Genomic DNA, 25,496 nt, shown 5'->3' on the forward strand with positions numbered 1-25,496 from the left:
AAACAGGCGTAAACCTAGCAGTAACATTGGAAATGGCAGAAGGCTAGCTGATCATTTAACTAGTAGAGCAAGGAATAAAACTTTCAAAAAAGCAAATACATCTCATTTGCTATCAGTGGCCATAAGATATCATTGGGTGTAATATGCGAATATGACCGCGTTGGTTACCGCATTCAAAAACAAAAGATGACTAAAAAATGTGTGAATTTGACGCCGTAACTGTAAATCAGTTGATGCTTGTACCAAGAGCTTTAAATTCTTAATGCGTTGTCATTAGGCCTTAGACATTGTAAAAACAGGGAGAAAAAATCTGCGACCAAAACAAAAAATCCAGGGCTGCAATAGGTAAACACAAGAATTCTTAAGCTGTAAGCGGCAAAGCCATATCACTAAACTGAGTGCTCTTAGTTACTGCAACAAGCATGCCCTGCGAAGTGTTTGCTTATCAAGCAAGATGCAATCACTGCTGTAAACAAGCTGCAATAACGACGGCACATCATATTTACCTCTCTCTTTTTTTTGGCGGTTTCCGCTTCTGCTTGCCAGAACAATGCGAGAAAAGCGTCGGTACTGCGGTGCTCTTCAGCTTTTTCGGTCCTATGTAAAGTGGCTCAAACTGCTCTGGCTCGAAGTGTATCTGCATGTAACAGGTGTGCACACAAGTATGCAATGAATGCGTGCGTAATTACACCAACTAAATTTCACACCTACCTCGAAAAGGCATGAATTATCATTGGCTTTTCATTTATACCGCTTGGTTATCAGTTCCCAAACGCGGCGCCGTGCTCGGTTCTTGTCGCCTTGCGGGAAACGGTAAAGTGCGAACCCTTTCTTCTGCGAGTTCGAGCAGCCCACCGCGCTGAAGGCTCCCATTGCGATCTCCGTGCTGGTCCGCGAAGTGTTACATGGTAGATAAGCGCGCGAATAACAGCAAAGATGCAGTAGGTGGGTCAGAAGAAAAGCACAACTGCTGACAGCACCGTCGCGTGCACAGCACACCGGGGAGCCTCGGCACAAAATGGCGTTGACAAGATGGAAGTGATGGGTTGCCAGACACGAGTGCAGCAGTTGCCAGATCGGTGGCGAGAGCAGAAAACCGCCAAACTCTCCCGAAGGAAATACACGGCTCTGCTATAGGGCGGCTAAAAGGGGAAGCCTTTTGACAATTCAAAAGGAGGCACCTTACTTTACGAGGCTTGGGCTGGGTGCTTAAGGACAGCGTGCTGCCATTAAAAATTCTAAATCACGGATGAGATTAGCCGTCTCTGCATGCACGATGTTTGTGTCCAGGGAAAGTCCTTCCAGCGTGCAGTGCACGACGCCACTACAGAGATCCGAGATCCACTGGGGCTTGGAAACCAGGCAGGGTACCAACTTTCAAAAATTTTAAGCAAGAGATGATCAGAGGATTCGTGGAGGACAGCGAGAGTAGTTTAGATAGGGGAAGAATAAAATGCGCATTTAATTTGAGAAATTTGGCATGGTGGATTTTAATCGCTAGGTGACAATTATGACCACTCGGTACAACGAGGATGCACAAATTGTACATCTCTGACCGCAGGAATATCGAATATTTGGTACATAACATTGATTTTCATGGTCGGTGGCGGAGTGCAGGAAGATTTGCAGTTGTGGGGACGAAGCGTCCATGACAATAACCATGTTCGCGCAGACTCTCACTGGACTCTCCAGTTTCCTCAAAATTAATATACCCTTTGAGTTACGACCTGCCGCGGTGGCTCAGTGCTTAGGGCGCTCGGCTACTGATCTGGAGCTCCCAGGTTTGAACCCGACAGCGGCGGTTGCGTTTCGATGGAGGCGAAGCTCACAGGCGGTCAAAGAGGTGCCGTAGGGGAGGGCTTCGGAACAATTTCGACCACCTGGGGATTTTTAAAGCGCACTGACATCGCAGTGCGCACGGGCGCTTTTGCGTTTCGCCTCCATCGTAACGCGGCCGCCGCGGTTGGTTGCGAACCTGGCGCAGGCGGTCAAAATTATTCTGGAGCCCTCCACTACGGCACCTCTTACCTCCTCCCTACTTTCTGTCCCTCCTTTATTCGATAACTTCGTTACGACGCGGTTCGGGAGTCAACGGAGATATGTGAGACACTGCGCCATTTCCTTTCCTCAAAACCAATTTTTCAATTTTCACCTGCCACGCGCTATTTTACGCATGCGTCACGACTGCCGTTAGAGGTCAAATCCAATTGCCAGATAATCTTCAGGCTCAGCATGGGAGGCGTAGAGCTTTTCCCTCCAAAATCTATGGTCCGTTACTTATAAAGAAACATGCAGCCCACGGACTGTGTGCATATCCCGGACAGATTAGTGCGTTCGAACGATTGTATTGAGCACGTGAAGGCGCTTTATGAGCAGGCGCTTTATACATATTTTACAGCGAAGCTGTATACCTCTATTGCCCAAGGAAATTTTCGTGTCGTCGGCGTCGTCAGAAAAAAAACCCCAGGAGTGAAAAAGTACCCAATAGCGTATAAATCGTACATCATACTGATAATAAAGGAGTCGTAATATAAAAACAGAAATTAAGAAAAAATAAAAGTCAATTAAAAGTAGAAAAAGATATAATGAATATAAAAAATATGCCGCCACCGTCTGGAAGATATTGAAGTAACGAGAGTTACCTGTTTGGTAGTGCAATCTATCGTTAGGGTACACGAGGGGTCGCGCGATTAGGGTACATTTGCATACCTCGCGGCGAGTGGGCGCCTACCGCCTCGAGGACGGATATTTTTTTACTAATATCCGGTTTGCGAAGCTGCTTGGAGGTCTGGCAACACCGCTAGCACAGGTTTCGGATTCTATCTTGGTACGGTCAAGCTCGCCGAGCTCGTGCGTTCGTTTCCATTGCGTATACTTTCTTGACACCGGTGTAGCTATAAAGAACCTCGCAAGCGGAATTTTAAAACCCTTGCTTCACCCACTGCACTGCTTGCACTGCACATCTTTTACGAAAGCAGGCCCTTTCAGACAAAGCCAGCATGCTCCTACTGCGTCCTCAGCTTCGCTTGAAGTTTGGCCCTGATGTTGGCAAGAAGCGGTACTGGAAAGTGGGTTGGAAAGTCCAACTGTGTGCTGTTGTTTTAATGCGCGCGATAGACCACTGGTTCGAGCGTCCCGCATTATCATCGCAGTTTTATTTTCAAGTGTATGCAAATTCATCTGGTAGCTAGGGTAGCGAGCGGTTATTTTGCGCTGAGTGCCCAGATGTGTTAACCAACCACTGTGGCAGGACGAACTATCGTGCACGCTGACGCTAGGAGCTGCGTACATTGCACTATAATCACACAGCAACATCGGCCAGCTGCGCAATGCCATTCCCTTAACTGCAATGTGCAGTGCATATCCGTGGTCCGTTTCAGAGCCCGGTGCCACAGCTATTGTTTATTCAACGAAGCATACGCCTCGTTGAAAGGCGCAGTTGGAGTGTACATTGCGCTGTTAGCTGTCGATATTAGCAAGAAAGTATACGCATATATAATTCAAAATATCGTAAGCAAAGATGGACATATCCGCGGCGAGAATTGTTGGTCGCCGCGGATATCGATTGCAAGAGTCTTGAAAAAATGAAACGTTCAGACCTCAGCGTTTTATCAAACGTGTGTATTACATCACAAGGGCACATTAATGCGCATGACATGAGGGCGCGATCGCATACACGACATTCGAGCAAAACAGCGCGTGGGACCTTACTACAGCTCGACAGACGAGAGAGCTTCCTAGCCCTTCTAAATGTAATTGATCATGAGAAAAGCTCGACAGAACACGTCAAAAACTAAGTAATAATCAGCATGTGATTCTGTGAGTGTACCTCGCCGCGGATGAGCGATCGAGGTTTGTTGATGGAGTGCACTCAGTGCCTATGACCGCGGTCTGCCCGCATATTAATGAATGCTCTTCTTTGCGACTAGACTACAGACTTGAGCAACAGAGGCCTAAGCCGGCTGGAAAAAACTTGCCTTTTCTATTACGTGCACGTTATTCAAGTCAGCGTTGACATGTTCACGTTCGACCGCTATGTGCTATCGGAAAGTTAGTAAGTGCACGAAATCGACCCCTTATTTTGATCAGAGACAAGAAAGACCCTGATCCGTGTCTTAACTTAGTTAAACGCAAATCACCTATCAAGCTTTGTGAAAAAAGAGCGCAGACACGAAAGCCGCGCACTGGTCGGCGTGCTGACACAAGTGTTACCTTGCGTTGAATTTGGTATTCTGAAACATTGGCACAAAGTAAAAAAAATAAGCGAGAAGCTGAAACATACCTGGTTTCCGCACGCTTCGTAGCGTCTTCGCAGAGTGCGCAACGCAGCGAAACAGTGCATCGACATTTCACATTTCAAACGAAGCGCAGCCGTTTCAACCCAATGCTGGGCAGCAGTTTCGTTTTCTCTACCGAGCAAGTCATCCGTATGATATCTCGGATGACAGTCATGAATAACGGTATGCAAGAACAGGATACCCTTAGGCTAATACGGGCCTTTATCATCTGCAGGATAGTGTTCGTGGCCCCGTACCTTCGTATGAGGAAGACCGATGTAAACAACCTGGACGTTATCATTATAATGGCTTATAAGAAGGTGCTCGGGCTATCCATGAAAGCATCTAGGGAGCGTCTGCTAAAACTGGGGGTACATAATACGGCTGATGAATTGATTAGCAGCCGTCTTACAAGCCAGGTAATGCGACTGGCCACAACTAAGACAGGGCGCAGGGTCTTAGAAGATTTAAACATTAGCTTTCCGCAACAAGTGGCTGGGAGACAAAATATACTTAAAGAGTCTTGGGGCCAAGAACTTTTCAAGAAGGTGTCAATTAGCCTCGCTCCTATTGGTCGGTCGTGGCCGGCGGCCATTTTGCTTTTTTGCGTCATGGGTGGCGGCAGATTACGTCTTGGATGTTGCAGAGGTGGTGACGTTGCACACCTGATTATGCAGGCGCTAATTGACAGTTTTTTGTGACAGTCTCGAGGCAGTCACTTTGACCGTTGCATTTTTTACAGAAACTGGCGGTGGTGTACGTGGCGATACGACTGAGCCGGCTGCGCCAGCGCGAGCAACGGCGAATGAGGGGGCAGGAGGACGCATTTGACTACGTTTCACTTGCCGGACGAGCTGTTTCGACGCCTTTTTCGACTGGAGAAGCAGACTGGAGTGGCTATGAGACGAAGTCGCCGATGAACTGGGAGGTGCGCGTGTGAGCGCGTTGTCTGTGCGGCGGCAGGTTCTATGTGCACTGCGGTTCTTATGCAGTTTGCACTTCACACGATACCCGCCGCGGTGGCTCAGTGGTTAGGGCGCTCGACTACTGATCCGGAGTTCCCGGGTTCGAACCCGACCGCGGCGGCTGCGTTTTTATGGAGGAAACAGCTAAGGCGTCCGTGTGCTGTGCAATATCAGTGCACGTTAGAGATCCCCACGTGGTCTAAATTATTCCGGAGCCCTCCATTACGGCACCTCTTTCTTCCTTTCTTCTTTCGCTCCCTCCTTTATCCCTTCCCTTACGGCGCGGTTCAGGTGTCCTCCGATATATGAGACAGATACTGCGCCATTTCCTCGCCCCCAAAACCTATTATTATTATTATTATTATTATTATTATTATTATTATTATTATTATTATTATTATTATTATTATTATTATATAACACGCTGGTGCACTTTGATGCGTTCAGCGTAACGCTAGGTGTGTTCGATTCGACGCCTGCCGTGGAGACCACCGGTCGCGCGACCACAAACGTAGCCAGGGAGGTTCAGCTTTTCGCTTTCGACCAGCCCTAGAGTCGTATTAAAGGGGTCCCGAAACACATTTTCAGTACATTGGTTTGCCTGTTGGTTGCATATAATGAGTTATAGTGATGCTATTAGAATCGGTCCTTCCGCATATACTGCGGTTTTTAATATTTTAATTACCTCGCAAAAACAAATTAGTGGCGCTGACGGTGTCACCATACAGTGGCAGTTTTTAGCAGCAGATATGACATCACATAGCGGGAGCTTGATGACTGTACACAGAGTAAATATACTGCAAATTGTGTTAGTAACTAAAGATACATTTCGTCAAGTTTTTGTGTTTTATATTACACTAAAAAAACCAACTTGTTTGCCTTAGATAAAATCTCTGTAAAGCAAGTAAAACAAAAATACACCACCAGAGGCTCTGGCTATTTTTTTGCATCGAATGACTATGCGCCTCTCTGTAAACATCCTACGACCTAGCACTAAACGCTTATGGCTACTCTATGTATTTGAGAGCGGTTTTGCGGAATCGATCCGATCGAGCCATTGTACTCTATAAGCGTTCGTTTCGGTCCGAAGGAAGAATGTGTTTCGTTTCACATTTAGCAGGTAGTGCACATCGTCAGCTTGTATAGGATCCCAGGGCGGCGGCGCCAGTTGGCGCCACGTTCCCAACAGCGCGCGCTCATTGCTGGCCGTGATCAATCAGCTCGCTAGGAGCGACGGGCGATCGTTGGCGGTAAGCAGTAGCGGTACGCGCTATGCTAAATGTGATATCCTGCGCAGGCTGTCACACCGTCGCAGTATCTCGCGCTCGAGTTCGGATCCATAAGTAAGGGAACGTCACTGATCAGTGTTCCCTTCTGCGCCGTCGACGTGACGATGAAGCATAGGTTGGTCAGCTGAGCATTCACATGGTTGTAACCATGCAAACGGCGCTGCCAGCCTTGGAATGAACGAGTTACAGAGAACAGGCAACCATGGAGTGCAATCTTTTGCCACGTGCTCAGATAGGCTGTTTTGATTGGTCGCACGAAGTGTCGTCATTGGGAGAGTGAAATGGGAATGGGAAGCTGCGGGAAAATAGAGTTGAGGGCAGCATTTTGTTTGCTTGTATTTTGAAACTTTTTGTTGATTAACTCCCGTTCCTATGCATCGATTATCGTAATTCTTTTTGAGTCAGCATCTGTGGGACATAAAGAATCCATCTCAAGTGTAACCGGCATCCGTTCAAGCGGTGTTTCCCAGCCCCTTAAGGTCTGCGGTGAAGTTCCGTCCACATTTAAGACTGATGCACAGAGTTTCTCCTCGACAACAGCGTAGTCCGTTGTTAAAACTGCTCTCGTCACCTAAACAATGAGCTTATTACAAGAAAAAAGTTATAAGTTCTAGAATTTTCTTATCTGGCTTATTTATTAAAGTCCAAGATTAAAAAGATAATTTCGTTTTCTTTCGTGACATTCGAACGGAGTAATACAGTACGGCGCATTCCGTGGCCCAGTGTTGACAACTGCTGTTTTTTTTTTAAGTTGTATCCTACTGTAGTAGCACAGATTGTTAATATAACGCAGAGTTGGCGGTAAAGTGTTACAAGTAACGCCGTTACCAGTATTGCATTCTTTGTTTCGGTAACTTGTTAACGTACTCGTCACCATTTCGGAACTGTAACGGGTAACGTATTTACGTTAACATTTTTCGGTAACGTGAGGTGTCATGTTACTAGCTACTTTTTGATCCAGTTGCCCCCCACTCCGCCCTCTTTCTTTAGAAAAAAAAACCGCAGAGCACCTAAATTGATGTTGCAAATGAACAAACAGGTGCTCTCGACGACCTCTGTTGCGGCTCGCATGCATGCCAGAAAACATCTGCTTTTGACGACGCACCCAGCAAAAAAAAGACAGAATAGCCATAAAGCACGAAACACGTGCACGAACACGCATTCACACACTTGCCTTCACCTACCTCCCCTTCCCGAACCACTCACACACAGAACTCTCTACAGAGTGGAAGCATGCCGAGCATTTTTTTACATCACATTTTTCAGAATTACTGTAAATTTGTTGAGAGTTTAGCGATGTTTTCTTTGTGAAGTTATAATTGATGTTGAAGTGTAATTTTGTGTGTAATGTCACATTCAGAAAATGGCTTCACTATGTGGCACAGAGTTAGAATCCATCACATGCAGGCAACTTTAGGCCACTATAACATTACTGAGCCCTTGCACATTTGTGCAAAGTATTCTCGTTAAATCAAGATTTCGCGTAAAATCGTTGTTTGGGCTAGAAGGTTTCTGTGAAATGTGAGCTTTATAAAATTGTTACCGTAAGTTCTTAAGGCGAAGACGCACTATCTATAATTAATGGCTATGAAGCAACGTGCGGTATTTTTTTCGGTAACGGTAACGGTAAAGCGTTATTTTTTTCGTAGGTAAAGTAGGGCGCTAGCACGTTCCTTTTTTCTTAGCGTAACGAGTAACGTATTTAGTTACTTTTTTCGGTATCGCCTACAACAGTGCTATAACGTTGCAGGAATATTGCGCACGTTGCGTAACGTTGGCGCAGTGTTCGTAGCGCTAACGAAGTGTTTATAACGTAATGTTAATTTTCTGGCATTCAACAATGTTGCAATATTATGGTCAAAATGTGAGCAAATTTGGGCCTCATACAGAAACATTGCCTTAAAAGAAGTACCGTCAACATAGCTGTCGTGCCAAAAATTAAAATAAACATATTTTTGCCGCAGGTACTCTTGCACATCGTGAGCAGGATTGTTCAAATTTAGATGTAGTATCAGCGAATCCTTGGCGACCAACGCGCGCACTCTACGTTTTGCTGAGAAAAAAACACTGCATAGTATCTCCAGAGATATTAAGTAGTAAAACCTGCATTGTAGCTCATTACTGTTAAGAATGTAAAGTGTTGGGAAACTAAAAACCGGGTTTCGGGAATACCGAACTGGAAACATAACTTAAATCAAAACCCAAATTGAAACTGCAAAATCGACACAATCGTTGTAGGCATCTATCAGGGTCTCGTAACCAAGACCTACTGAACTAGAGACCTGCACACTCGACACTGCTCCAGCGTGCACCTTCTACTTCATGCCTTTTGCCGCTAGGGAAGGGCAGCTACGGGCGGCATGGCGCTACAATTAACCTGTTCAGCAAGTAGCGTCGGTTGTTTTACTTCAAGGATGTAATAGTTTTGTCATTTGTCTACGTTTGAAGTATTCATCATTCATTGCCTTAGCAAAGACGCGAGAAAGTCTCACGCATGCATGCGCGCAAACAGAATATTCACTGTTAGGATTTAAAGAAATGTCATATTGGCATCGTTGATTACTAGGTTTCAAAATAATAAAACAGGACAAATGCACAGGGAGGCAGTGAGAGGAGAGAAATCATTTGTGAAAAGCAGACGATGATGATGATCATGACAAACAAACAGGTCCACCGAGCGCCCTCAACGGCCAAAAAGTTAACGAAAGTTGGCGCACGCAGTCTCTTAGGACCCCGCCAAATGTGCACGTCTCTTGATCCGTAGGTTTTGCTCGTAACAATGCCTCCTGAAGAACATGCCTGAAGCGTCAGGGGTTTTTCTGCCCGCCGTAGAGCGCGCGTCCACCGTATGGCGGCGCTGTCAGATGACCCTCTAACCCAGCGAACCAAGCGAAGGTTATCTGATTGGTGGCTAAAATCAAGAGAAGAGTAAAATTTCATAAGTCATGGCTAGGTGACTTGAGCTACCGCCCGATTTAAAGGGTTCAGCCGTATCCATCCATCCATCTAGAAGACGACACGCAGGCAGCTCAGAATTTTCTTGTGACTTCCGTTGCAGCAAAAAGTATGCTTTCTGGTGCCCTGTTTCTTATATTGTTAGTGTGGTGTGTTTAGTGTTACCGTTTGACAAGTGACGCGTCGATGAATGCGGTTACTGGAGGGAGTAACGAGCCAAAATCCGTTGCTGTTGCGTTCCGTTTTGGATGTCCAGTCAGGGAAACAAGAAGCCCGGCGTTTCGTTCCATGAAATTCCTGCCAACTTAGAACTCCGGGAAAGACGGCTAACGGTAATTAGAGGAAACATCTGGCAGCCAAGCACAACTTCCAATTATTCTGCAGTTTGTAGCTTGCATTTCCAGCCAAGGAAATGCTACTGTAGACAGTTTGACTGCCCACCAAGACAGGGGTGGACTCTTTTGCCCGACGTCAGTGCTCCGAAGAGTGTCACATGGCCTCAAGAAATTTGTCGATATCATGCTCAGAGACCGAACGCATCTTCAAAGGCCGCTGGACACATGCTTGTTCTACAACGAGGGTAAATAAAATCGCGGGTTTGCCTGTCCTGGCCTGTGAAAACAAGGATAGCGGTCACAGTGTAACACTGCTGCATATTATATGCAAGAAGTTCATAAAACCATTGCTAACAAACCATGCACTTGACATAACAGACAAGAACGTAGTTGCGAAGATGTACAACAAGGAACCTGTTTCCCGAAAATTCTTGAAAATGCAGTAAGAAACGATTTCCGCTGCCTTCATCGCATCAACGCAAGCTATTTTTTCTTGTAAGTGCGTACGTGTCTGTGCCTTCAAGGGCAGTTTTATTAATATTCACAAGTCGCTCGCCATGTCCGATACTCTCCTTGTTCCAGTAGCCATTTCAGCAACGCATGTGCCTGTCATTTGGAGAAATCCGGTCAGTCCGGCCTGCTGCGTTACTCCCAAAGTCACTGAGCGTGTGTGCATCACACAGGAGCCTAGTGAGTTGTGTTTCTTGCGGAAAGAATAGAGAAGAGGGGCATGAGTTTATATGAAATTTTTCAACGTTATTCAAGAAGGTACAGTTCGGTGAAAGCTCGTCGGAAAAATGACCAGAACCAGCGCAGGCTGGGCTCCAAGATCTGCTTCACCCGATCGAAACATCTCTCGCAACGCTCCGCAGCAAGATTGCAACAGACGCACGCTTCGCAATGTTTCAACAATATTAGATATGAGGGATGTGCCCCCTGCGGGCCAGTGACTCTCCAGGCAGGTTAACTACCGCGACGTCTCCGGCTTCCATCCATTGAGCGCCATGCTGTCCTCCTTTCCCACGGGTCACCGGGCTACTGTTCAGAGCTCAGGTAATTCCGGACTTCCTCCTGTTCTTATTCTATGTCATGGATTATTTTCCCTTTTTGCTTGTCCAAAGTAGTTAATAATTTCTTGCCATTGGCAGCAGTACAATATACAACCATGCATCATGCAGTGTAAATACTTATTTTGCCGCATTTCCGGCCACTCCAAGCACTTGTTACAATATGAATGTTTCGAACATGTTCATTTTGTTGTAAACTATCCAAAAGTTACTGGTTATGCAGCAGACAAAAGGTTCTAACGGCGTGATAGAACGGCATGCACAGCACCCTTTCAGATTTCGAAATCTAAACTGATGATCCTCTTTCAGTAATATATGGACGTCAGCTCAGACTTCTTAAGCATTTGCTGCACTCTGAGACATTCAAAAACATGTTTTTTTTTCTCATTACCAAAATAAACGTTGTTGCTCAAAGCCTGTAAAAGGTATGCAACAGCATGATCGGGCGACGTGCTTCACAGTCTCCCAGCCATTGAAACCGAAATGGAGGGTCATCTTTTAGCGCCACCTAGCGGCCAGTCTGCGCAATGTTGACGCGATCTCGGGACCCATTGAAATCGAGGAGACGCTTCAGGCACGTTCTTCAGGAGGCATTGCTCGTAACAACACGGTCACGTGTTCTCGCTCGGTCTGCGGTCGGCAGTGGGGCCATTTTTTGTGCTTAGAAGGAGTTTGCCCGAGTGTTTTGCGCATAAACTTTGCAGTGATGGCATCTAGCTGCTCGCAAGTTTATGGTACCTTTTCCCCTTTTTTACTTATTTGATTCATTGTTTGTCTGCATAATCGTGTTGCCGGGAATCGCAGTGACGCGAGTGCCTGTGCGTCATTGCCATAAGCGTCCCGTCGATGCTTCTCAACCAAGTGTGGCGGTAGTTCATCCGCAGAAGAAGAGGTCGAGGGTGAAGAGCTCACTCAGAAATGTTGCACCTCGCCACAGGCGAAGGCTAATAGCTGAAGACGGTCAGAATGAGATGCAATATATTCTGGACGAATTTTAAAGTGAAAATGCAAACTCGGTGGCTGATGTACTACTGTCGGCGTCACATGAAATGCTAACAGCAGATCGCGTGGCCAAATGTCCAGTTTACGCCGTTAGCCTGTCATCTTCAGAGATACACGCGCTCATCCGGTTTGCGATAGTTTTGCTTCTGTATTCTTTGGCGTTCGTTTCCTCGGTTTGCCACTAGAACACCGCATCCATACTTTCCACTGATCTCAACTTGCGCAGCGCAGCTTCGCGGAGACACCAGGTGTAGCCCACGAGGCTGGCTTTCTGTGCTTTGATTTCACTTCTGTCTTTGCCCGGTTATCAGCGTCTGGTTGCGGTGCGAACAGTGAGAAATACCGATCGGGTTGCGGTCGGAGTCTTTGCTGAATCGCTTGTTTCTAGCAGTGAGCAGAACTTTATCGCCGTGCCGCCATCAGAAATATGGTGCTCCAATGGCAAATCGAGAAAACGAATGTCAAAGAAAACAGAAGCAAATGGACCTTTGGCCACGTGCTGCGCTGTCTGCATTTGACGCTGACAGTACAAAGAACGATCACTGGAAGAGCAGCAACCCTCTTAGCATGCAGCAGCTGACGTCAGTGCTGATGCGTGCTGCTCTGCAATGCAGCGTTTATTTGTAAAGGTTTCACTCATTTATATGTTTCCAGGTAACTAATGCAGCATTTCTAAAGACTGTTCCAAAACCAACAGTTGCACTTGTGTGCAGTATTACTTGCAGCCGGCGCCACTTCTGTTTTCAGTTTCTTACTTTGTTGGTGTGGGATCACCACCATGCTCACCAGCATTTTTCTAGCACCAGAATACTTAAAACTTTGTGTGTCTACCGATTGAAAACATGTTTAAAATACGTCACAGTATTTCTGATGCAACCATTGCAGGATTCAGCAGTCTTTTTGGAGGCCAAGCTTTCAATTGCACGAACAGAAAAATAATGTACCTTAAAAATCAGCGCTTCTGCCATTTTATGCCGACTGTGAACCCCTGACCAGCATGATCGGGAGGAACAATGCGTATGCCTCTTTATATGCATTATAATTAGGGGTTGGACTTTTATGTTAAATTTTCTGAAAATTCGGCAGACTTTCTTGGTGTCTATTTAAAAACCCGGTTTTCGATTCAGCGATTATTTTTTCTTGCGGTTGAATCACTTTTTTCAGTAATGTAAGGTGACATCTCAGATCGGTACAAAGTCACTTATACGTTTATCTCAGCCGTCGTTCCAGCTCAAGCATTCAGATTACAAATAATTAATGCCTAAATGGTGGTATTTAGAGCTGTGCTTTTTTAAGGTTATGTTATTGGTGCCATTACCGAAATTAACAAATTAAATTACTCAACCTTCAGGCCAAACTTCAAGAGAATTTGACTTCCTAAAGGCAGGTTGTCATATTAGAGTTGAAATGTTGCACTGGGTTAATCAAGAGGATGACCGGGCATCGCATAGTCTGCATGTTAACAGCAGCGATGCAAACTTCTGCTTAATAGTCACAGTAGCCAAAACATGACACTTCTTCGTGACATTTATGAATGGTCTTGCCCGAGTTTTCTTATATGCAGTTGAGCAACCTACTTAATGAAGTTATTTGCCTACTGGGGTAATGACAGTGAAAAGCACTACGCTAGCACCCGAAGCTTGACGAGGAGGTGCATGGAGCCTCACAGTATACAGAGGCGTGTAAGGTAGTAAAGCAATGTCTCAAATGCATGACTGCTATGCTTAATCCAAAAGTACCACCATGTCACCACGCCCCTGACTGGCGTACATGATTAATTTGCTCATTTGACTAGGCAACTCCTACTTAATACCAAGGTAGCTGTGTTGTGCATGTCATGGGTACTGACCTTTTTTGGTTAAAACTGAATTTTGAAAATAGAATTCGGCCTATCTTTTTCAGTTCAACCGAAAACTCCAACCCGTAAAAAATAATCCAGACATAATTTGATGCGGTACGTTTGCATGCATCATTTATTCAGCGCCAAATTTAGAGCTTTTCTAGCACCTAAGGACAGCCTGACTGAAAATAAGAAGTAAGCTTGGACAGGTTATGAAATACTTAGAACAGGTAACTGGGGGTCTAATAGAGTGAGATGCTGACACCAAGGAAGGGGAAACATAGTCAGGCATGGCAGACAGAGTGGCAGAATTAGGAAATTCAGATTTGTAGGGCGGAAGCAGCAGTCACAGAATGATCATAATTGAGTTAATATTAGGTAAGCCTTCATTGTGCAGTTAGTTTGGCCTATGATAATTATGAATGGCTACCGTGCGGTCAATAAGATACAGCGCATTTTTGCATAAGTCTACTAGTTGCTTGTAATAGAAAATCACTAGCACTATATATAGAGTGTTTCATCTAAGACTACACAAATTTAAAAAAACAAGCTTTCTGAGTTATAAAAGCACTTCTTCGGCATAGCATTGTCAGTGGCATAGTACTTCAAAGTACAGTTATAGCAGGATGATTAGTTAATATTGAATAGATAATTTTTTAACTATTACTGCTAGTCTCCTTAATAATTGAGAGACGTGTAGCACACTGTAAGTAATACCCATACTGGTTTTCAGAATTTCTAAAATGGGGTTACCCTCGGCGCTGTGGCCCAACAAATTTTCGCTTTTTCGACATGCTACGCGCGCTGGAGAGCTTGCTTTGCCTGCAGGTTTCTCGAAAGTGCATGCATTTTGGCCTGATGTAGGCGAAATTACTTGGGCCACAGCACAAACGGTATTCGCGTTTTCAAAATTCTAAAAACTTATATGGATATTACTTGCGGTGGGCTACATATGCCTGTCAATATTTAAGGAACCTAACAGTAATAGTTAAAAAGTCAACTATTATATATTAGTTAACCAGCCTGCTAGTTAGCTTGTCTTAGCTCTATTCTGATGTACTTTGCCGCTGGCAATGCTGTGCCGAAACAGCGCTCTTCTGACACAAAAAGCCCATATTTAAAAATTGTGTAAAGTCCTAGGTGAATGACCCTGTATATTCTTAGGAGGCAGCACCATGATTTCAATTAGCTTCATGCAGTAATCTGGCTCTCTTTTATTTTTCAGTGCTGACAAGGTGTCCAAGACTGGAGAAGCAGATGGCTTAAGTGAACAGCTGTGTAGCGGAACGTTTTCTTCTTTCTCAAATGCAATAAAGATTCTTTTCATGTTACAGCAGCACAGCTTCTTGCACTTTGCCTTCTTGGACACATACTTTGCTTTATCCATACAGTAAATTGACCACATTCCTGCAGTGCATGCGCTTCCAATGTTGTTGTTACTATCCTACAATGTTGTCTGCATATTGAAATAAGGTTACTGCAACATTGAAAGACAGTTACTGAAACATTGCACCATTGTCATGTTTCTGGCAATGCTACTGGAATTCGGTTTAGTGAGGACATTAGCCACGTTTTGGTAACATTACAGGATCACATTTTAACAATGCTGCAGCAACATAGTCTGCTACCGGGGAGGGTTAAGCAGAGCTAAATCACCATGATTTTTTTTCTTTCAGACATATGTCCGCCCAGTGTCATGGGCTGTGCATTTTTTATTATCTGATAGGAAGCTGGAAGCGATGTTGCATGATTCATGGAAACCTGTATCGCGAACATATGTAGCCTCGCTGTCTTCGCATGAAATTTATAAAAGCGCTTTGGTAGCCTGTCTGATCTTTCAGGCCCTGCACACATATTAAATTGTTTGGTTTATGGGAGTTCAATGTCCCAAAATTAAGCGACCCAGGCTCTTAGGGACGCCATAGGGAATTAGGGCTAAGGAAGTTTCCACCTCCGGGGGTTCTTTAATAACGTGCACTAACATTGCACAGTACAGGGGCCTCTAGCATCTCCATCGAAATGCTACTGCCTCGGCCGGGATCGAACCCACATATTTCGGGTACGCAGCCGAGCGCCGTAACCACTCAGCCACTGCGGAGGCTCGTACTTGCATGGTCTCTTTTAGCTTGCTAGAAGAGATGCGGACGATCTGACCGTCGTAGTCAGCTAATATTCTTCTCAGTGTTCTACTGCCAGAGGAGGCATAGATGATGGGCTCATGTTTTTTTTTACATCGCGATTTCAGCGCGTCATCCTAGCGGTCGCAGCATCTGTTGGGGTTGCCACTATTTACGTGGTTCTTTTTTTTCTATGGTGCCTTTTTCCTCTTTTTCTTGCCGCGTAAGCCATACTTAGCACATTGAGCGAAAAGTCTGTCGGTCAGTGTGTGTGGTGCGAGCGTGTTTTGACCCTTAATGGTACCCATAAAAGATGGCGTCCTCGTGCAAACTAGCAGGTGGCGGTTAATGATTTTGGTCAAGCGAGGTTTCTTGGGAAGAGCAACCTGGATCGCACAAACCCCATCGGAGGCAGCACCTGCAAAGGCAGGACAGTGGCGCACTGCTTAACCGCTGCACCAAGAATGGTATGGGCACTCCCAGGTGTAAAGTTGAGAATGGCCCGAGACGGTCGGCGCATTCGAATGCCACCTGATGCGGCTGGGGGATGGGGGCGCGGGCCGTGGTAGGACGGCGACTGCCTTCACGAAGTTAGTGCACAGATCAGGAGTGCGGCGACGTCGCGGCTACGTAGAGGCGTGCGGAGGTAGAATTGCCAGCTGCGTGGCATCGGGTTATAGCACACCGCAGCGCATGGCGACTGCATTCACAAAGTTACCGGGCTGGCTTAAGCCTTCTCAGGTTCTCGCATGTAAGCAGTCGTGTCTCTGCCAACATTTTTAACCAGGCACAGCCATACGGCTACAAAGGAAACCAAACAGCTTTCACAGAAACTTCACAGTCGAGGAAAAATTCGTCCTAGTCCGGGGTTCGAGCAGGACCCCACTAGCTGTTCAGAGCAGTCACTCTACTAACTTCACTACCCTGACGAAGTTTTCTTAAGCTAGAAAGTTTGTGAAAGAGTGTATGGCTTTGCCTTGTAGCCATATAGATGTGCTTTGGTGGATAAAGAACACATTAAACATCTGTCCTCCTAGGAAGGCCTCCACCCCACGGAGCCGGCAGCACCCGGTTCGGGGTGTCTATCGCAACAATCATTTCATCATGTAAACCTGAGAAGCACTTGTGCCAGTCTCCAATCAAAACTTGTATGAGAACATACACGAGTTTATAAAAATGACACAGAAGTGCCAAGAATGCCATATTTATTTTTAAAGCACACCAGAACATATCAGAGCTCAGCAATGCTCCAGGATGCCGAGGCACCCATCGCATGACAAGCCTCACTGACTGTCATGCAATGGGAAAGCAAATGTATCTGATAGAAGCGGTAGGACATCTCAAGCTTGGGCAAATGCGGGTTATTTTGTTCCATGGTCGTATCTGCACAGAGGGAAAAAAATGTGGTAGTATCACTGCACCTTTCAGCAGGCACTTCAGAGTCAAATATTGCTGCAATGAGCACCTAAATTCAACTTTTTAATAGCTATACACGGTATACCAACTAAAATAGATCAATATTTGTAAGAAACCAAACCATTATTCCAAATTGAAATTAAACTAATGTTGTTAAGTTACTTAGAGTACCAGCTAGTATATTTTTCGTTCTGCCTACTTTAGTAATTAAATATCGCTTGAAATGCTCACGTGCAAATTTGGAAAGTTGTCGAGCGCCATGAAAATGACCTGACCCAAGCGCTTTCAACAAGGTACCCTTTGTGTAGCCCTCTTTATTGGGCAAAAATGAAAGCCCTCAAAATTTTAAAGATATCATGTGATAGCATGTTCCACATGCCATCAGCAGACGCGGACACTAATCTTGCAACTAAGAGCACAGCCAAGCTCTGCCATGGCTAGCACAGAAGGCGCGATGCTTGCAGCGCATTCGGGTGCATGGAGCCGCTGTCTCATGGTATGTTTTTTTATTTTCGTGGGCTTTTAAACTTTTTCAGAATAAACTTAACTATTTTAAGGCTACCTCATATGAAGCACCTGGGTCAGACAATTTTCATGGCACAGGACAACTTTCAAATTCACAGCTGAGCAATTAAAAATAGTTAAAATTAATCAGTGTTGGATAATTATCAAAGTAGGCAGAAAAAATACTAGCCAATACTTCACATACTAATTCCTAACAACATTCACTTGATTTCAGTTCGAAAGAACACTTGTTTCTTTTTTTTTCTATCTTAATCCATTTTAGCGGCGGCGACATGTATAAAGCTTTCCTTGCTTTGACAGAACTCTTCAGCACAAGAGAGGTTTCACATATAAATTAGCAGCTTGAGTCCAGGGGACGATTTAGAGGATGTGTACCTACTCTGAAAATTAAAATGATTTCATTTGGTTTGCTGCGTAATTCCACCTGAAATTGTTTCGTTGCAGTGCTTGGCCCCTTTGGATTTCTTCAAAAAATTCATGTGCTTTTGGTATATTACACAATAACATTTTGGTGAAATAATTTTTCCAAAAGAAAGTATTTTATCACTTGAACACCTTTTCAAGACTACAGCTAGGCACAGAACAAGGCAAAAAAATAAACAAGCGACGAAATCAAGTGTTTTGCATGACACATTTATGCTTTCCAATTTTATAAAATGAAATATGCAGCCAATTTCCTCTTTTGTCTGCTCTTTAATATTCATTGTAATGTCACCAAACAGTTGCTCTCTTTAAAGGAGTATAGACACCGAATTTTGGTGGCAAGTTTTCTCCTCTATAATGATGCGGCACACATTCCTACGCATGAATCGCCATGTGGTATTTGCCTATGACAGCTAAATAATTTATAATTGAATATTTTCTGTCATGCTGTTTCAGTTTCAACAGTCGAACGATAGCTGTGATGTCAGAGTGAGCTTGCGTGTCACGTGAAGCCTGGAAAAACCTCCATATATTCGATGCTTCATCGTTCTAATTTACCGCAGTGCTGAAGCCAGCCTTCCTCAAGAGCCGGAATGACAATGAATGTGGAAGCAGTGATTATATTGCAGTTTTTTATATTGCAGTGATTATATTGCAGTCTCACGTGGCACGTAAGCACATGTTGACGTCACAGTCCTCATTTGGTTGTTGAAACCGAAACTGAAACAGCACGAGAAAGAAATGCGATCATAAATTATTTAGCGGTCGTAGAATACCAGGTGGTAATCCATGTATAACAATGCCTTACCCACCTTTACAAACAAGAAAACACGCACCCAAAAGTTAGGTGTCTATACGCCTTTAAAACTTTCATGACAATTTTGCCCTTTCTCTGTCTTCTTGGGCCGATACGCGGCATTAACAAGACGTACAAAACAAGAAAAACACTGAAAAACAACTTTGATTCCCCGCACGTCGCACTATTCCTGACATAATATAACACATACATAAACGCTACTGTTTCTGGTACTTGGCTTGCAATTGCGGAAACTTATAGTTTCAGTAAAAATATGAAACATAAATCTTTTTTGGACGAATGTCCTGACTAAGCTCAAGGAATTTCATGAAAAAAAATTTTGCCAGGAAGAAAAATTTTTGAATATCAGAAGTTGCTATGTAAATTGGCTATAATACATCTGTTTGAAAGTGCATCTAGCTGGTACGACATTCAAAGACACCCTACCACCTGTTTTCGCTTAGATCATTTTCGGGTCCGGACTTGGCTGGTTTAGAAATTATTTTGTGTGCTGCCATTTTTTCTGAGCATTTTAATTCTTAAATTTATTTTGGTAGTAATAGCATCGTTCCGTTTAGTATGTCAGATTCTTTTTGCTAGTGTGTCTTACGAACCCTTCAAAAAAGGATTAGATAGAATGGATGTGACTTAACTCTTGTGCCGGTTTTTTTACATATACAGAAACCAGCTATTTATTGCAGAAGACCGTTGTTCATCCAATAGTTTGCTGCTACAGAGATGGCATTCTTGTTAAAAGGAATGGTGGTGCCAGCACTAACGCTGTTATTTTGGCATAAAATTTATTAAATGCTGTACTAGTGCAATTTTCATTAAAAATGATAGTTCAATCAGCCTGCGAGATAAAGTGAGTAAATGTGTTCACAGGAGACAAATGGTTGACACGCGTCTTGCCTCTATTTTGGCTCTGGCTTTAAAGTAGAAAAACTGGAAGATGATCTATGAGAAATTCAACTGCACGATGAGATCATAATGTCTGATGAAATATGATCAATAACTGTGTTAGCGCTGTGTTGCAAGTGCCTTGTAGGAATGGTTATTCAAAGGTTCCAGATCATAGTCAGGAAATTAGGAGATAGTGTATTCTGAACACTCTATTATAACATTACTGTTAATATCACCTACATTAATCACATTTTCTTGATTTAGGCAACTGATATTTCATAGCCGGCTCCAAAATTGTTAAGCAGAATGAAGACGGTGAAACACAGATGGACCTCATATTTGCATTTTTGTTTCCAGGCTGTCAGCAACCTCTTATTCAAAATCCCCACCTTTTCCGTGTTTTCTGCGACTATTTCAGTCAAAATTCTCTGGGCACTCAATTATGGAAATACATGGCGGCCGATGATAATGGACTGCAAACAATAGCCATTCACAGCATGAAAACTATTCACTGAAACTACAAATGCCCCAATGAAAACAGATCTGCTCTTCTTGTTTAAAAGCACCGCAGTGGTGGCCGAGTGGTTGAGCATCCACCTCGCATGCGGAAGGTGAGGGGTTCGATCCCCCAGTGCCGCCGGGTACCCACCGGTGATACAATGGGTACAAGCTTTCCCCTGGTCTGGGGCTCGGCTTATTTATTGTGAAGTGTTTAGAAAATGGGTGTTTGACCCCACCTTGAGAAGTAAAAAAAAAAACCTTGTACCATGGCGCTCTTTGCGCATAGATGCCCTTGCGCCATAAAAATTCGTCATCTTCTTAATTGTTTAAAAGAAATAATTTTTTTCGGAACGAAGTCTAGCTTAAAGCTGACTTATGAAGAAAACATTGCTTGTTCTCTACCAGCACATTAACGAGGGCGTTTACCCTCGTATTTGTCTTCCAAGCATCTGATGCTTCTAGAAAAGATGTGGATATCCCATTTTTGGTTTTGCAGAAAAGAGTAATAAAATATGGTTGCAAATAAAATTGAGTATACTGATACACCAACGCAGACCGTTTCAATAAAAACAAGCACGTTTCTACGGAGCAATGAAAAGAAAGCTCACAGCAGCAAACATGGATCTCATTGCTAACGGTACACTTGCTGTCGCTGTGCAAAGGGTTGGATTTGGAGGTAGAGGATAAGATGAAAACAATATTGGTGATGAGGAAGCAATATGTGTTACGTGTAGGGATGAACGAATATTCAAAATTTTGAATACGTACCGAACGTGTTTTTTATTTAGTTCATATTCAATTCGAGAAATTGATATTCGAAAATTTTCGAATATTCATCAGTGATCGAAAACCATGCCAACTTCTATAAATAGCACTGTGACAAAATCGCAATATATGGGCAAATTATCCGAACATTGAGTTTCAAGTGTCAGGAGAACACTACGAAGGCATCTTTTTTCGCACCTTTTAACGTTATTTTTGCGTGAACTGGTTACATCTGTGAGCCTCGTGAGCCTCGTGCGAAATTTCGCAGGTGTGTTTTCCCAGATACCAAGCGTGGTATATGGAATGGCCGATCACCATACCCTTCGATTAGTCACAACGCGAAAGTGCGTGGCTTTTTCCCGCCACAATGTGTTACATACCTAATGCTCACACCCAACATATCTGACCTGTCCTCTTGATAACTCCTCGAGCGTGAGCTCCGCCACATTATTTTGCTCACCTATGATAGGCGGGAAAGTCCACAGCGGAATTTTGCATGGGGGCTGAGTGGCAGTGCAACCGGCATCACTGGCAAGCAATCATATAAAAATCCCAGCTATTGCATGGTGCATAGTAACGTGCGCACCACTCATATGGGCATAACGTTAGCCATCACAACGTAAGGCTAAATAATAGTCTGGCCATATAGTTTCGGTTTCTGAGCATCACCGCTCACTCACAAGCCATCCTAATTCAGCTGTACCGCTGGTCATTTTTTCGTATTCGCCCTTCAAATAACAATGCGCGTTCCCCTCGATTACGTCTGCATTGTTCTTCCAGTACGACGAAACTGCGCACTCATCACAGGCTTTTCACTGTTTGTGAAATGGAGCCTCCACACTCCACACTAGAACAAAGGCCATGTACTAGTACTGCTACTGGACCAGCACCCATCATTCACCGCCATTTCTCAGAGGGAATGTGTTTAAGCCCCCTGCCTACCACCTCCTCTTCCGCATCTGTGTCAACTGTGTTAAATACCTTTGACAGTGCTTCGAGATACCTTCAAAAGATGGCGCAGATGGCAAAAAGAAGTGCCTGTAGTCTTCGCATAGCACATCTGGCCGCGTCTAGCACCATAAAGTTTGACTCTGGTCCTAGTTTACCAACAACTCGAGGCAAGGCAGCTCTGAAAAATGGGGGATGTGGTCGAGGTGTTGAACATGACTGCTGGACTCAGGCCTGCATGTTGTGACTGTTGTCTGAAGACCAGTGCAACTCTTTTATCCTATTCAATTTATCTCTGAATGAGCCAAGGCTCACTAATGGCAAACATGGAGATTAGCTTTAGCAGGCTTCATTCTATTAGCTTGCAGCTATGCATCTACCGAAACCTTACTGAGCAATTTCAATGCAAAAAATATCGCTTCTTCATTCTCATTCAGACGTGGTGCACATGTGAAGTAGCATATATACTAGTCACGTAATAAACTTATTTTTTTCATAAAAGCTGATATCGATTTAGGGGAGGGTTCATTACGCGGGAAAAACAGCAGATTTTTTGAGGATCCGAAATTTCATAAACAACCAACCAACCACCTGCTTGCCTGTCCACCCGCCCATCAACAAAAGCACGCGGTCAGAAGCATCTGTGTTGCTGGCGTTAGCATTGTTCACTATGAATGGTGTTTGCTGTATCACAACGCGATCCAACGATTGTGTGACAGCAAGTGGCATGAGTCAATTGCAGCAAGATAAAGCGAAAATGCTGAAAACGGGCCTTGAAGCTCAAGTGCACGTTTTTTCTGCGAGGGTGAGGGAGGATTGGTGCATGAAAATTCGTGAGGACGAGGGTAAGGGAGGAAACACATGGTGAGGTGAGGGCGAGGGACGGAAGACATGATGAGGTCAGGGTGAGGGAGGGCAAGATGCATGGTCTGAGGGCGAGGTTGATGGCTCGAATCGTACTCCAGTTAACGCTTTTTTCTGTGCAGCCCGTTATGAATTCCCATTTTAAGGGGCATTCACAACACATCAAATTTCTGGCGAGCAAAGCGGATTCACTTTGCCGGAAAAAAAGACCTGTTTGCATTTACCCCGCTCGCGATGGCGGAACCGACGCGGAATTGCGGCTGCTTCTCGTTTTTTTCACGAAAGCAGTGAGATCTCACGGCAGTTTCTTATTGGTATCAGGAATTCGAGAGCGCGCATGAGCCCTGCAGGCAGTTCGCCCGCTTTTCTGTCGTGTGTTGTGCGGTTGCACACTGTCTTGCGCTGGTTTATCGCAGCCTTTGTTATATTTCCCAGTTTTGAGCTTGTCATATAGAATTGGGTGCTCCTTTAAGGCATCGAGGAGCATCTCCATAAAGAAAGCGCCAGCCTGCTCCGCTGCTATGCTTGCAACCATTCTGGATTTTGACCGGGCGCGACGACTACGCGGTCCTTCATCGATTCCTCTGTGAAGGCGGAAAAATGGGACCCGGGCCGATCGCCCTCGCAGCGCCGCTTTCTGCTCAGCTGTCATAAAGGAATTGCGGAATCAGGGTGTAGAAGAACCTTATGTGATAATACTGGAAGATATATATAGCAAGTACATAGCTACCATAGTCCTCCATAAAGTCAGCAATAAAATTCCAATAAGGAAGGGCGTCAGGCAAGGAGATACGATCTCACCAATGCTATTCACCGCCTGTTTACAGAAGGTATTCCGAGTCCTGAATTGGAAACAGTTGGGGATAGAAGTTAATGGAGAAAACCTAAATGATCTGCGATTCGGTGATGACATTGCCTTGCTGAGCGACTCAAGAGATCAATTGCAAAGCATGATCAATGATTAAGACAGGCAGAGCAAAATGTAGGGTCTAAAAATTAACATGCAGAAAAATAAAGTAACGTAAAATTAACATGCAGAAAAATAAAGTAACGTTAATTTTTAGACCTACCAAAGTAGGTAAGGGAACAGCAGTTCACAATTGGAAGCGATGTGCTGGAAGTGGTAAAGCAATACGTCTACTTAGGGCAGGTAGTGTCAGCTGATCCGGATCATGAGCGGGAAATAATTAGAACGATAAGAATGGGGTGGAGCGCATATGGCAGGTTCTCTCGGATTATGAATAGCAGGTTACCAATATACCTCAAGAGAAAAGCGTACAACAGCTGTATCTTACCGGTACTCGACTACGGGGCAGAAACGTGAGGTTAACGAAAAGGGTTCAGCTTAAGTTAAAGACAACGTAGCGAGCCATGGAAAGAAAAATGTTAGGTTAACGTTAAGAGATCGGAAGTGGGCAGAGTGGATGAGGAAACAAACGCGGGTTAATGACATCCTAGCCGTAATCAAGAGGAATAAATGGGATTGGTCAGGACATGTGATGTGAAGGCAAGACAACCGCTTGTCCTTAAGGGTAACGGAGTGGATTCCAAGAGGATTCCTCCTGCTGTAACGCCTTCGGGCAATGCGGGGTAATTATTGAATAAAGAATCAAGGCAAGCTTAGCAGAGGGCGGGAGGTTAGGTTGGCGGTTGAGATTAAGAAGTTCGCAGGCATAGGGTGGGCGCAGCTGGCAAAGGACCGGGTTTATTGGAGAGACATGGGAGAGGCCTTTGCCCTGCGGTGGGTGTAGTCAGGCTTATGATGATGATTGGACACGTCTTCGTCAGACAGACTGGCTTCTCTCCCAAGAGATTTAAGAGAGAAAATGCTGGCCCTTTGAAGAGTCCACAATTCATGCAGAATATTGTAGACTGCTACTTGAAGTGAAACCGATCACTATATAATGTAAAACGGACCAGTTATCTTGTTATTGTCTGCCTCCTTCACTATAAAGTACTCCCGTCCTGATGGGGCGGCCAGTTTGGGCTCGGTTCATTGACCACATAGTGTGGTGGTGCGTACAAGAGTGGGTGGTTCAACTTTGCTTGCGATTTGCCAGGATTCATGTTCTGGGTAAAGCCTGAACAGCTGGGAATCAAAGGGAGTTGCTTATTAAGCCACATTTACCTGATGACCACAGCTGGACAGCAAAGCCAAAGCTCACAGCAGCAAACATGGATCTCATTGCTAACGGTACACTTGCTGTCGCTGTGCAAAGGGTTGGATTTGGAGGTAGAGGATAAGATGAAAACAATATTGGTGATGAGGAAGCAATATATGTTACGTGTAGGGATGAAAGAATATTCAAAATTTTGAATACATACCGAACGTGTTTTTCATTTACTTCATATTCAATTCGAAAAATTGATATTCGAAAATTTTCGAATATTCATCAGTGATCGAAAACCATGCCAACTTCTATAAATAGGACTGTGACAAAATCGCAATATATGGGCAAATTATCCGAACATTGAGTTTCAAGTGTCAGGAGAACACTACGAAGGCAT

This window comes from Amblyomma americanum, chromosome 1 (assembly GCF_052857255.1).
Source record: "Amblyomma americanum isolate KBUSLIRL-KWMA chromosome 1, ASM5285725v1, whole genome shotgun sequence".
Taxonomy (NCBI): Eukaryota; Metazoa; Arthropoda; class Arachnida; order Ixodida; family Ixodidae; genus Amblyomma; species Amblyomma americanum.